General features: G+C 42.7%; 1 pseudogene; it reads left to right on the top strand.

Moving 5' to 3' along the window:
* Nucleotides 1-14: 14 nt before the first annotated feature.
* Nucleotides 15-14,690, top strand: LOC119959868 (annotated as a pseudogene).
* Nucleotides 14,691-14,928: the final 238 nt, after the last annotated feature.

The raw sequence follows: 14,928 nt of genomic DNA, 5'->3' as shown, positions 1-14,928 counted from the left end.
CACAATTTTATGGGATGTGGAAGAGATCCTCCTGTCGGTTATATGAACAAAGACCAAAGGAAAGTACAGCAGAGGAAGAGGTCTTTCGGCCCTCCAAGCCGGTGCCGACTATGCTGCCCCTCTGATCTAAAATCTTCTACACTTCCTGGGTCCGTATCCCTCTTTTCCTATCCTATTCATGTATTTATCAAGATGCCCCTTAAACGTCACTAACGTCCCTGCTTCCACCACCACGAGTTCCAGGCACCCAATACCCTCTATGTAAAAAAATGTTGCTAAGAGGGGCCAGAGAGGCTGGCTAACTCTCCTTTCCTTAGAGATTAGAATAGTTCAAATAGTTTCACAATTTAAAACATAAAATTATCACCAGTGCTGTTGCTGGGTAGATTTGTTTACAAACAGTCCTCATTGACAGTGTTAAGAGTTTCAAGTTGGCTTGCAGCCAAGCGGTCAGCACTGAGGAAACTGATCTCTGAAAAAAAATCCAGATGCTTCCTGTAAACAACATTGAACATTCGAGCCTCCCTGACTGCAAACGGCTGGATTGCTGCCAAATACTGTGTGGTGCAGATTAACCTGAATATGAATGGACACAATGGGATTTATCCATTCAAACAATAAATGTTTCAGTCTCACATGAAGTAAACGTTTTAAATCTTATTTCATCGACGGTATTAAATTGAGTGAATGTTCTGTTCACTCTGAGGTTAAACATGATCGGAAAATAGTAACCTGACCAGATGCTATTTAATTTATATTAGTTCCGCGTAAAGGTCACTCTAGTTATCAAAGTCTGTTTGTTAATAACCTAATGAAGTGGGAGTGAATGGTGTTGATGGACCGAATCCACAAGCCCAATAAGTTTAGGGAAAAAGTTAAATTTAAAAAAAGTCATAAAACTGTCATGAACTCTCCGGAATTCCTGGAATATTCTCCGAGTTGTTGACTTCATTTAAACGGACGCGTCTCTTATACTTGATTAACACCGTGTTCTGTACAGTTTAATTTGTACTGATTTCCATTATTTAACAGTCCCTCTCATTGCTGCCATTGAGTGGAGAAATCACCAGTTCATAACCTGCTTTAATGGAAAATAAACATTTATTCCTATGGTATTGTATAATATTCCACAAAGTCCTGATATCCTGTGCTCCCAACACCAGTGAATGTTAGACAGCCGGTGACCAATAAAATTAGCGGCAATGATTTGGATGCTGAAGGATAACTTTGCTGATCGCCCTGTCCGATCCGATTCTTTAACCTCTCTGTCAACTGTTAATGTAGATTTTATGTTTGTCTGTCAACTGACAAGCGGCTTCTTTTACCGCTAATGTTCACAGGACTGTCTGAGGCTCAGGGGCAGTTCGTAATGTAAGTAGTGACATTGTATAATGTGAGTGATTCTTCTTTTCCACAGACCCAGATTGCACAGTGGTAGCCACCCCCCCCCCCCCCCGTAAATAGAATCACTTTGGACAAGCCCCGCGTTTAGTTACATAAATCGATAAGAATTCCTCTGATACATGATACTTTATTGCTTTCACGGGATAGAGACTCAGAGTTTTGTAAATCAGGCAAACAATCAACTTATTCCCTGTTAATATAATTTGCCCTGTTTATGTTCATTCTCTTATGTTGAAGTGCAGAAACAAAGCGAATTAATTTGCAATGGCATTAGTTTTTATGAACAGATTTTCACAAGTAATTTCGTAATTAGAACCAATGGAGACATTACAGAGAATCCATTCAGACAAAATACTATCCCGAAACAGAGGAAAGTCAATTTTACTGATAACCTATTGTAAATCTCTGGGTCCATTCTGTTGGGGGTGTGGAAGGTGGGACGTGGATTCAGCCGCCGCCTCCACCAGGGAATCAACAGGCGGCGCCTGGAAACTCGCCCCCTTCTGCCGGGTATTTAAATGCCGCTCACTGGGACCCGAATCCAACAGTCCGGGAGCTGGTTTGTTCACTGAGTTCCTGACACAACCATTTTCCCCAAATGGCCAGAAGGATGAGGTGGGCCATTTCTCTCAGTTTGTTGCTGACTTTCTTATCCCGTGAGTAGTTTTTATTGTCCAAGTCTCTCACTGTTACTGTCTCAGTGTTAGTCTCTCTCTGGAATGTTCCAGAGTCACCAATCATTTCACCAGCATTAATCCTCGGGCTTTTTGATATAATTTTACAGGTATCCAGTCGGATATTGAGGATATTGACGACATTATGTTAACTCAGCCAGAGGCAGAGACCGGGAATCCCGGAGGCTCCCTGAGGCTGACATGTAAAATCAGCGGCTTCAATCTTGACGATACCTGGATGAGCTGGATCCGACAGGTTCCTGGACAGGGGCTGGATTCGCTGATTTGGTACGAAAGTTCTTCAATCAGCTACCATGCCCCAGAGATTCAGAATCGATTTTCTGCGTCCAAAAACCTTGCAAACAACATCTTCTCTTTAACCATGACGAGTCTGAAGACCGAAGACACCGCCATCTATTACTGTGCAAGCTCCGGGGGTCTGGACTACTGGGGACAAGGGACAATGGTGACGGTGACTGCAGGTAAAAAACATTGAATTATTTACTGGCTGCTTTATTGCAGTCGTTGTTTAGTATTTTTGTCTACTTTAACAAATCATTTGTTCACTAAAATGTGGGGTTGGTGGATACTATATTGAGATTTTGTTGCAGTGTTTCATGTGATTCTGGTGTAAAATGTTATATAATTACTTTGCCTCTTGACAAAAGGTTCTGCTGAGTGATTCAGTCCCTGGTTGTTGTGATTTAATGTTTATTTGCTGAGGATACTGTGTGGTCTGGTTACTTTAAATACCTAACGTCTGTTAAACAGTTTGGCGGTTGTACAATGTATAATCTCGGTGACATCTGGAGGCTGCAAGTTTTACCACGTCCTGCACAAGTGTTGGAAACGAATCCAATATTAACAAAATATGCTAAGTTTGATGTGTTCTCCGTATTCACAATACTGATGATATTGTTTCATATTTCTCTTTGGTTTAATTATTAATTCATTTGGTAACAGACTGAGTTGGTGGGTTCGAGATTGAAGTTTTCTTGAAAAATTATGTTTGATTCTGTTGCAAGTGTTTTTTGAACTGAGCTGCTTCTCCACGCAGCGAGCTTTAGCCCCTTGGTGATGAGATTCGGTGTTTTCCTGGAGAGGAGATTGTGTGTCTGGGTGACTTGAAATAAGTTATATTTGTGAAACGGTTTGGCGTTTCTACATTTTTTAAGCTCGGTGACATTGAGATGTTTCCTGGTTTAATGCAAACAATGTACATGTTTGAAACTGTTTGAAACACGACTCTAAGGAGAAAACAGGCAGGTGTTGGAGATGAAGAAATTAATTAACTATATATTCGGCCTATTTTATTTTAACTGATGATTACAGATTAAAATCAAACGTTTGGCTTCATTCAGAACACAATTCGTTGCTGCAGTCTCAAACTACTTAATGAAAACGTTTTCATATTGGAAAGTAAAATTAATATAATTTAAACAATTATATCGCGGTTATATAACTCCATATTAACCATAGATGTTTTCATAATAAATATCATTCATCATCAATTGCCTTTCACAATTCTGCTGTGCTCTGCACAGCATTAGCATGATCGGAAACGTTTATCGGCTTTAAATATTTTGTGATTTTGCCTGAGCTGTTTTAATAATAACATACTGAATCTACAGCTTTGTTCAGATACACAAGAGATTTTAAATATGTTTTCATACTCCTGATTACGTTTGCAGTTACTTAAATCGGATTTTAACATTGCAGTTTGGCAATTTGTGTGTACAGTTATTATATTTCCTCTGTGCAGCTGCAGCAATATGATTCCTTCAATGTCATTTGTAGTTGGAGAGCGAGTCGATTGTCATTAATTTAATCCTAACGTTTTCTGAGAGGTCGAGGTCTCAGGCAGTGAAGGAGATGTTCGTATGGTTTATTTGAATTGTAGGAATGTTCAAACTGCACAAGGCTGGAGATTGACAAGTAAAACCTTGAAATTCAAAGAGATTAATTACAAAAGCCGAACATTAGCTTAGCAATAAATAATAACATCCTATCTCCCATAGCTGTGCTGCACACAGAACAGAATTGTGGGAAAACGAATGATAGAATAGAAGAAGAGATTACATCTGAACCTCTTGTTTATTTCTTCTGAAACGTTAAAGTGAACAAAAAAAATCTACTCCATTTGCTCATTGTGATTTAGTGTTGTGATTAAGGATCTGAACTATTTGTCTTCACTATGTTTACACTGATTAATTTGGATCTGCTTCCATTAAGTAATATCTTTGAGGACTAAATTACTGGGATTTTCTGAGTTTTTAAATCTAGGAAGCTATTTTATTGATGACAGACTGCCAGGGACTTTATTTATGTTTATATGTGTAGTATCGAATTACGACGGGTTCAAAACTCGGAAGTCCAGCTTTAACCATAATATGATCTAACCCCCTCGTCCATCCACCACACCCCCCACTGCTACACTGACACATATGGAGAAACACATACACAAACGCACGCGCAGGCGTAGGCAGTTCTAACGCTGTCAGCAAGGTTGAAAATATCTGCTATATTTCACTCATTGATTTATCACCTGAATTACAGTCTGAGAATAGATGGAATTCAGGATTTATCACCGCCTTCAGAAATGTGCAAATTTAACATTTTTGGTAGGTTAAAAAAGGGCAGTTAGAGTAAATGCAAAAAGGTAAGTACTAAAATTTGATTAAATTCATATAAAAGTATTATACTGTCTGAATGTTTCCATCCGGTTATGTGAAGTTTATTGATTAACATTTCTTACTTTTTAATAAAACTCAGATTATTTAACAATGTTTCATGCAGGAATAAATTTAAATGATAGAAACTATTTTTTACTATTTATATTATAGAGTGCAGGTCATCTAACAAGACAACTAATTGACAATTAACAATAGCTTGCAATGTAATATTAATACTGACTTATTAAACATAAATGACCCCCTACAATTCAGTTGCAGACTCGGCACGCACAATATAAAAGTTTTTAATGAATTTTAAATTGCATCGAAAATGAATTTAAAAAACAAAGAATTTCTTTACTCGGGTATTTTAGGTCGATTATCTTGTTGATTACATTTTTTAATGCTAATAATCTTCATTATTGTCACAAGTAGGCTGACATTAGCAACCGAGTTATTGTGAAAAGCCCCTAGTCGCCACATTCTGGCGCCTGTTCGGGTACGCAGAGGGAGAATTCAGAATTTCAAAATTACTGAACAGCACGTCTTTCGGGATTAGTGGGAGGAAACCGGAGCACCCGGAGCAAACACACGCAGACACGGTGCAGACTCCGCACAGATAGAGACCAAAGCCGGGAATCGAACCGGGGTCCCTGGTGCTGTGAAACAACCGTGCTAACCACTGTGTCACCGTGCCCCCCCCCCCCCCCACATTCAATTAAGCAATTAAATAAAACAGTCAATCGTTTTTTAATGAGAATATTTCCTGGTTTCTTTAATTCTTACTTTGTCACCGGTCTCTGTTACAGACATGAAACTCTTTAATCTGTTATATTTAATATGCTCATTGTCAGCGAAATTATATTTTAGGTAACATGACTCAGAGAGGGAGAAATCGTCGGAGAGAGTATGGAAATGGATGTCAGTTCATTTCAAATCAGCTATTGAATTATTGTTGTCAGAAGTTGATCATTGATCAGTTCGAATCAGTTTGAATGAAATTGACAGATTGAACAGACCTATCTGCTGGGAACTCGATTGTTGTACGGTTTGTGTCTTTTCGATTTCTGTCCACGTGGTCACTGTGCAGGGACCAGGAATTTTCAAGACCGGTTCTAAACCTTCTGGTTTCTTCTCCTGTATTTCAGAGAGTAAAATTTGATTGATTTATTTTAAAGACATGCATCTGGAAGAAATGTGAAAATTTGACTTGATATTTGACAAGTGCATCAGAAATTTCTCTCACACGCCCACACGCAAACACATTCTGAAACACACACCGTCTCTCTGTCTGTCTCTGTTTCACACATAAGCACACACACAAAAACACACTCTTTCTCAAAATATTTCCCTGTCTCACACTCTCTCTTGCACACATAACTTCTCTCTCAAACACACGGAACCTCTCCCACACTATCTCTCTCACACACCCAGACAAAACCACTCACCTGTACACACTCTCTCATACACTCTCTCTTACACACATACGCACTTGCTCACACATGCACAAACACACTCACACACATCATCTCCCTCACATATCTGTCAAGCTGTTGCACTCTTTCTGACAAGCTCGTTCTCTCTCTCTCTCTCTCTCTCTCTCTCTCTTTCTCTCACTCTCTCATACACACACATGCACGCTATTTCTATTTATCTTTCGCTCACTCTCACATACACTCTCTCATACACATTCACTCACACACACATACTCTCACACACTTTTTCTTCACTCACCTGAAGATGGAGCGGTGCTCCGAAAGCTCGTGATTCCAAATAAACCTGTTGGACTTTAACCTGGCGTTAAAAGACTTCTTAGTGTGCTCACCCCAGTCCAACGTCACACTTTCTCTCATCACACGTACTTGCTTACACACACTCTCGCTCACACATATACTCTGTGGATTCACAGCACCAAGGTCCCAGAGTCGATGCCCGGCTTGGGTCACTGTCTGTGCAGAGTCTGCATGTTCTCCATGTGTCTGCGTGGGTTTCCTCCGGGTGCTCCGGTTTCCTCCCACTAGTCCCGAAAGACGTTCGGTTCGGTCATTTGGAAATTCTGAATTCTCCCTCTGTGTGGTCGGTGCCGGAATGTGGCGAGTAGGGACTTTTTACATGAACTTCATTACAATGTAAGGCAACTTGTGACAACAAAGATTATTATTACATACTTTGAACTCTCTCGCACAAAGATACATTCTTCTACACGTTCGCTCTCGTCCATACTCTCACTCACACACACACTATCTCCCTCTCACAAATGCACTCTCCCTTTCACAATGTCTCACACACATTGCCTCTCTCACACACAATCTCTCACATACACACACAGACACCCTCATGCACACACTGCTTTTCTCTCTCACACACCTCTCGCACGCACGCAAACTCACTCTTACACAAGGATACACACACCCTCTCTCACACATAGACACTGTCCCGTTCACACTTGTTCCTCACAAGCATTGCATCTCTCACTCACTCACTCACACAGACACACACAATCTATCTCACACACACAGACTTACAGTCTCACGCAGATAGTCTCATGCACAAACTCTTTTCTTCTCACATCTTTTATCACACACACTTTAACTCGTTAACATTCACTCAGCCACCCTCACTCATTCCACCCTATCTCCCAACACTCAATCACCCGCAATTGCGTACCCTGGATCACTCACACTCACTTTCACTCATACGTGCTTACTCATACACCCACACTCAAGCACGCACTGTAATTTACACACCTTCACTCAATCCACCACCCTCGTACACATCCCCACCAACCAACCCTCCTTCAGTCAGTCATTCACTCTGACCCATTCACTCACACTCATCCATGCCCCCCTTCCTCACTCACTCAGACTCACTCATTCATCTTCACTCACCCACAATAACCCACCCTCACTCACCCAACGACACTCACCCACCCTCACTCACTCGCATTGACACACTGTTTCTCACTCTCCGTCATTAATCCACCTTCATTCAAAGAACAACAAAGAACAAAGAAACGTACAGCACAGGAACAGGCCCTTCGGTCCTCCAAGCCTGCGCTGACCATGGTGGCCGTCAAAACTAAAATCTTCTACACTTCCGGGGTCCGTATCCCTCTATTCCCATCCTATTCCGTATTTGTCAAGATGCTCCTTCAACGTCACTATCATCCCTGATTCCACCATCTCCTCTGGCAGCGAGTTCCAAGTACCTACTACCCTCTGGGTAAAAACCTTGCCTCATACCTCATACATGCCCCATACATCTCCTCTAATCCTTCGCCCTCGCACCTTAAACCTATACCCCTTGACCCCTCTACCCTGGGAAAAAGTCTCTGACTATCCACACTGTCTATGATTCTCATAATTTTGTAGACCTCTATCAGGTCACCCCTCAACCTCCTTCGTTCCAGTGAGAACAAACCAAGCTTCTTCAACCTCTCCTCATAGCTAATGCCCCCCATACCAAGCAAATCCTGGTACATCTCTTTTGCACCCTCGCTAAAGCCTCCACATCCTTCTGGTAGTTTGGCGACCAGAATTGAACACTATACTCTATGTGTGGCCTAACTAAGGTTACAACATGACCTGCCAATTTTTATATTCAATTCTCCGGCCGATGAAGCCAAGCCTGCCGTATGCCTTCTTGACTACCTTCTCCACCTGTGTTGCCCCTTTCAGTGACCTGTGGGCCTGTAACCATGATCTCTCTGACTGACAATACTCTTGAGGGTTCTACCATTCACTATATTTCCCTACCTGTTTTAGACCTTCCACAATGCATTACTCATATTTGTCCGGATTAAACTCCATCTACCATCACGCCGCCCAAATCTCCAAACGATCTAATTCCTGCTGTATCCTCTGAGAGTCCACATCGCTATCCGAAATTCCACCAACCTTTGTGTCGTCTGCAAACTTACTAATGAGACCAGTTACATTACCTCCAAATCATTTATATATACTACGAACAGCAAAGGTCCAAGCACTGATTCCAGCGAAACACCACTAGTCACAGCCCTCCAATCAGAAAAGCACCCTTCCATTGCTACTCTCTGCCTTCTATGACTTAGCCGGTTCTGTATCCATTCATGCAACCATCCTCACTCGCCAAGCCTTACTCACTCAGCCACACTCGGACACCTCGCACACATCCACCCTCAGTCAGCGCCAAGCTAATCACTCACTCAAACTTAATCATGCACGGTCACCTGGATACCCTCAGTCACCTACCTTCAGTCGCCTCACTCACCGGCCGATCTTCCCTCATCCAACTCAGACTCGACCACCCATCCTCACGCACCCACCTTTTTCTCATCCACCTTCATTCACACCTTCTGCTCACTCACCCTCACCCATTGACTCACTTGTCCTCTCTCACTCTCGCTCACGAATTGAGCGGGAGAGTATATTGGAGGGGAAAGGAAGAAATAACTAGTGCCATGCCTCAGAACGACTGGCACCCGAGCGTGGGTGGCTGACAATGGAATATCGAGAACCGGAAGAAAGCACAGAGCGCTGGGGGAAATGCAGAGAGCCCGATAGAAAGGCAGAGAGTTGGGGGAAAGTGCCAGGGGTGAGGGTTGTGGAAAACGGGAAAGAGGCGTGGGAACGTTTAATAAAATGAGAGAGAGCGTGGAATAGGAAAAAAAGCTTGGGGGATAGTGCAGCGAGCCTGGTGCAGCATAACCAGCTAGGAAAGAGCAGTTGAGCAGGTATATCGGCAGAAAGCCAATCGCAGAGAGTGGAGAGAAGGTGCAGGGAGATGGGGGAAAGTGTGGATTTTTGGGACAAGCGCCAAGAATCGGGGTAAAGGGCCAAGTGCTGGGTAAAGAGTAAAGGGCCAATGGAAAGTTCTGGAAACTGAGGCAAGCAGCAAATAACCGGGAATAGTGCAGAACAGCTGGGAAAAGTGCATGGAGCCAGGGAAAGGACAGTGGTCTGGGTGGGGGGCAAAAGGCTGGTTGTCAGGATAGGTGGAATGTGGAGTTAACCCCACAATCAGCTCAGCCATAATTTTATTGAATGGCCAAGGGGACCTGGGGACCTACTGGCCGACTCTTGCTGTTAATGTGCTTGATCCAATGATTAGATAGTTTTGGTGTTATTTGATCTTTTACTCAAATGTAGAGTTTTGTGGTCATTCCCTAAGTATGTCTTTGGAAGGTGTGAAGGTTTGAAAGTCACAATTCATTATTGAGTTGAGAGAGGAGGAGGTAACGGTCACTTTGAACAACAGCAATTTCCAAAACTACAATGATATAAAGGAAGAGACAACTTCATTGCCACAATGAGCTGTTGATTGAGAAATAAAAGCTGGCAGAAATAATGAGGACGACTCTTTGCTCTTCTATTTTATTCCAATTAAAGTGCGTCATTAAGATGGCATCAAATGTTAATTTTCTGCAATGTGTTAAAGATGAAGAAGGGATCTGAGTTTCTAAAGTGCGAATAACGAGACAGTGATTCCTAAATGATGGAACAAATAGAAGCTCACATATGGATGCAGGTTTTAATGGGAAAATATTATGCTAAGTTTGTAACTGTGTCCATAAAGATGTGAAATACCTTAAGCACAAATAACAGAGCCTAACTTGTTGAATGGGCCATTCTCTCCCAGCGACACCGTCTCCGCCCACTCTCTACATCCTGATCTCCTCCTGTCAGCAACACAAAACCAATGGCTCCGTGACCTACGGCTGTTTGGCGATGAACTACTCCCCAGAAATCACCAGCCTTACCTGGAAGAAAGATGGGCAGCCGATCACCACAGGAGTTAAGAAATACCCGTCAGTGAGAAACAAGAAGGGAACCTACACCCTGAGCAGCCAGTTAACCATCACCGAGTCAGAAGGGGGATGCAGCAAAATCAGCTGTGAGGTTCGACACAGCGGCTCAGACAAGAGCATTGGAATGACATGTAAGTGTTGTGGAAATTGTGAGAAACAGCAAGCCTATGATTACATTGTATAGGGTCTTGGTTGTAACCCATTTACACTAAACTTCATTGTCCTGATCCATGGAAATACCAGCTTAGTGTATATTGGTCGCAAAATTACTGTTAAAGTATGAGGCCATTTTATTTATTCTCATTGTTTTTCTGTAAGAAATGTCTAACACGTGTTTCTTGAAGGCCGCCTGCCTGACAACCATCCAACTGTTATCCTCACCATGAGTAACAGTGAAGAAATCACAAGACAGAAATTTACAACCATCGTCTGTTCAATCAACGATTTTCGTCCAAAGGCAATGACGGTAAAGTGGCTGAAGAATGGACAACCACTGGGTTCAGGAATTGTCCCCTCTCCCGCCTGTGAAGTGAACGGGACCTTCTCGGCGAGCAGTCGGCTGACAGTCTCCGCTGGGCAATGGTTCAGCAAAGCGGTATATACCTGTCAGGTCACTCATCAAGAGGTCACCCAAAGTCACAACATCACCGCGTCTGGTAAGAGACACAAACAGAGGAAACAATAAATCAGCCTGCACTCTGATGTTAATCCAAATCAGGAATTTACTAAAGTTACAAAACACAGAACAACTTCAAATTTACTGCCATGTAGTTTGTGTTTCATTCTGATGTCAGAGCTCCATTAGGATTGCTCACCATTCAGAATTTTATCAGAACAGTAAAGAATGTTTTCTCTACCTTCAAATAATTTAGTGAGTGAAGTGGACTTGATATCAGCTTTATCCTGAGACAACTGATTGTATTTGAGAGGCAGGGGGTGCAAGGAACCCTTTACTGATAACAGCTCCGGAGAAAGTTCATCCAATCTATTTATGGATCGGCGTTCATTACTGCGTTCCATCGATCAGCAATGGTGTTCTCGAATTGGGAATATTGAAATGCTTTTTCGTTGGAATGATACCAGGGTTGAACGACTTTAACAATGAGAATAGTTTTCATACACAAGCTTGTTTTCCTTTGTGTATCCAAAATATGAAAATGAAAAAATGAAAATCGCTTATTGTCACGAGTAGGCTTCAATGAAGTTACTGTGAAAAGCCCCTAGTCGCCACATTCCGGCGCCTGTCCGGGGAGGCTGGTACGGGAATTGAACCGTGCTGCTGGCCTGCTTTAAAAGCCAGCGATTTAGCTGCGTGAGCTAAACCAGCCCCTTATAAAGGCAATCGTTAGGGTTGATATTTCGAAGTTGATTTATTCCCATTGAGTGAGTGAAGGCTGAATCCTGCTGTCCTGTTTCTTGAGATGGAACTTGGGTTGATTTCATTTTTTCATTCATAGATCCGTCCCTTTGCACTGATGCCTCAGTAACATTACTGCCACCGCCAATAGAACAGGTCTTACTGGAGGCGACTGTAACCTTAACATGCATTGTTTCGAATGCTCCATATAGAGTCAACGTGTCCTGGAGTGAAGCAAAGAAGCCGCTGAAATCAGAGATTACCGACCAGCCTTGGGCAGATACTGAGAGCGTGGTCAGCAGATTAAACATCTCGACACAAGACTGGTTGAGTGGGGCTGTCTTTGACTGTGTGGCGACCCATCAAGACCTGCCAACTCCTTTAAGAAATTCCATCCATAAGAATATAGGTGAGCTGTGTCATTGAAGCAATAAGTGAGTCATTGCGTCTATCTCTAGCGTCAGTAGAACGGTCAATATTTAGTGTTCAGTACATCTTCGGTCTACTCTGATGGGTAATTCCGCTAACTAAATAATCTGCGCCTGTAGAATTTATGGGGAAATCGATATGAATGATGAATGAATTGAAGGCGGTGATATTTAGTTCAGATGGAGCAAGAACATTGACCATAAGTGATAAGAGCTGGCCTAGGCAAGGGGGCCCATGAAGACTGACCGGCATTCATCGAAATCATGATTGATCTGATATCAATCTCAATTCCACTTTCCCGCCATAATCCCATATCCCTTGATTTTTTTTACTGATTAAAAATCTGTTCATCGCAGCCTTGAATATACTTCACGACCAAGTCCCTATATCTATCTGTGTTAAACAATTCCACAAATTCTCTGCCTTCTGAGAGAAGAAATTCCTGCTCATGTCTATCTGAAATAGGGGTTCCCTTACTTTGAAATTATGCCCCTGTCCAAGACCCTTCGACAAGGGAAAGCAACCTCTCAGTATCTACCCTGTAAACCCCTCTGAGAATCTTTTTGTCTCAATCAGATCGTCTTCATTCTAATCTCCAGTGAGTACAGGCCCAACCAGCTCAACCACTCACAAAAATCCCCCCATACCCGGGATGAACCTCGTGCACATTCTCTGGACAGCTTTTAAAAATAATATGTCTTCCTGAGATAAGGGCGCCAAAATTATTCAAGTACATAAGATGTGGTGTAGCTAGTGCACTGTAGAGTTATAGCAAGGCCTCCCTATTTTGATATTCCATTCCACTTAAAATGAAGGTCAACATTCCCTATTAGTTGCATGTTCGCGTTCTGTAATTCCCCAAATCCCTCGTTTCTGCAGTCCTTATCCATCTTTATCCTAATTAAAGTTCATTTCCTTTATTTCTCCTACCACGGTACATATTCTTACATTTTCTGACATGAAGTTCCACCTGCCTATTCTCATTTAACTTGCCTTCCTCCCTATTTATGTATCTTCTGCCAGCTTGGTAATAGTACATTCACTTATTCATCGCTGTTTAGAAATTCACGTGGATTACATAGAATCATAGAATCTACAGTAGAGAAGGAGGCCATTCGACCCATTGTGTTTGCACCGGTCCTTGGAAAGAGCACCCTACTTAAGACAACACCTCCACCCTATCTCTGTAACCCCATCTGACCTTTTTGGACACTAAGGATTAATTTATCATGGCTAATCCACCAAACCTGAACATCTTTGGACTGTGGGAGGAAACCCACGCAGACATGGAGAGAACGTGCAGACCCATGCCAGGAATCGGACCTGGGACCCTGGAGCTGCGAAGCAACAGTTGTAACCACTGTGCTACGATGCCGCCAACATCTACTGGTTCACTTTTTGGCCTGTTTGTTACTTCCTCAAATAGTTGCAATAAATTTGTGAAGCATGATTTTCCCTCCAGGAAGCCGCGCTGACTCTGCGAGATTATGTTATGTATTTCTAAATGCTCTGTTATTACATCCGTTATAATGGACACTAACTGTCTCCCACTGACAGGTGTTAAGGTCACTGGCCCTTTTTTGTTTCTCTCCCTGTTTTGAATTTCGGCAGTTTTCCAATCCTCTGGGAGTAAGGTGGGGATAGCCGGGTGTGAAGCTTATACACCAACACGCAACAGTTGGATCAATGGCCTGTTTCCCTGCTGTCCACTTTCTGAAACTTTCTGGTGCAACCCCGTGAATTCTCAGCCAAACCTCTGCTACGAGCTGGGAAACCCGTCAGATCCCAAAGTGGAAAATGTAGACCTTTAAAATCCAACACAAAGCACATTTCTCTCACATCTAACCGGCGGTTCCATTGTCTCCGGAATTCCCCATTTTATTGACATTTATTGTGCATTTTCTGCAGATCCCAATCCGCGGGAACCGTCCGTCTCTGTCCTCCTGCCCTCGGCTGAAGACGTCTCCGCTCAGAGATTCGTCTCCCTCAGCTGCTTAGTGAGAGGTTTCTCCCCCTGAGAGATCTTCGTCAAGTGGACCGTCAATGACAAGCCGGTGAATCCCGGGAACTACAAGAACACCGAGGTGATGGCGGAGAACGGCAATAGCTCCTTCTTCATGTACAGCCTGTTATCCATTGCAGCGGAGGAGTGGGCCAGCGGCGCTTCTTACTCCTGTGTGGTGGGACATGAAGCCATCCCCTTGAAGATCATCAACAGAACGGTTGATAAATCCAGCGGTAAACCCAGTTTTGTGAACATTTCCCTCGCTCTGATGGACACCGTTAATTCATGTCAGTGAGAATTTAGCACTTTCATTTCGAACTGCAAAAAATAATAAATGTTTTTACTTCTCCTTGTGATTTAAATACACATCCGCTCAAATACTGTTTCCATTTGTCCTAATGCCAGATCTGTTTGGTAAAGATCGGATCTTTACAGGACTCAAAGTTTTCCGGAAGCAATGCGCGCAGCTCTATTATGCGCTAGAAACTAAGTAAATCTCATTCATTATAGCCTTCCGCAAAATAAATAAATCAGCTTTCCTCCCGCTGTGGATAAGTAGGGCAATTTCCCATTTCAGATAAACAAACGCATCACATTTACAT

Source organism: Scyliorhinus canicula, unplaced genomic scaffold (genome assembly GCF_902713615.1).
Source record: "Scyliorhinus canicula unplaced genomic scaffold, sScyCan1.1, whole genome shotgun sequence".
NCBI classification, from domain to species: domain Eukaryota; kingdom Metazoa; phylum Chordata; class Chondrichthyes; order Carcharhiniformes; family Scyliorhinidae; genus Scyliorhinus; species Scyliorhinus canicula.
This window is presented reverse-complemented; position numbering and strand designations above follow the sequence as displayed.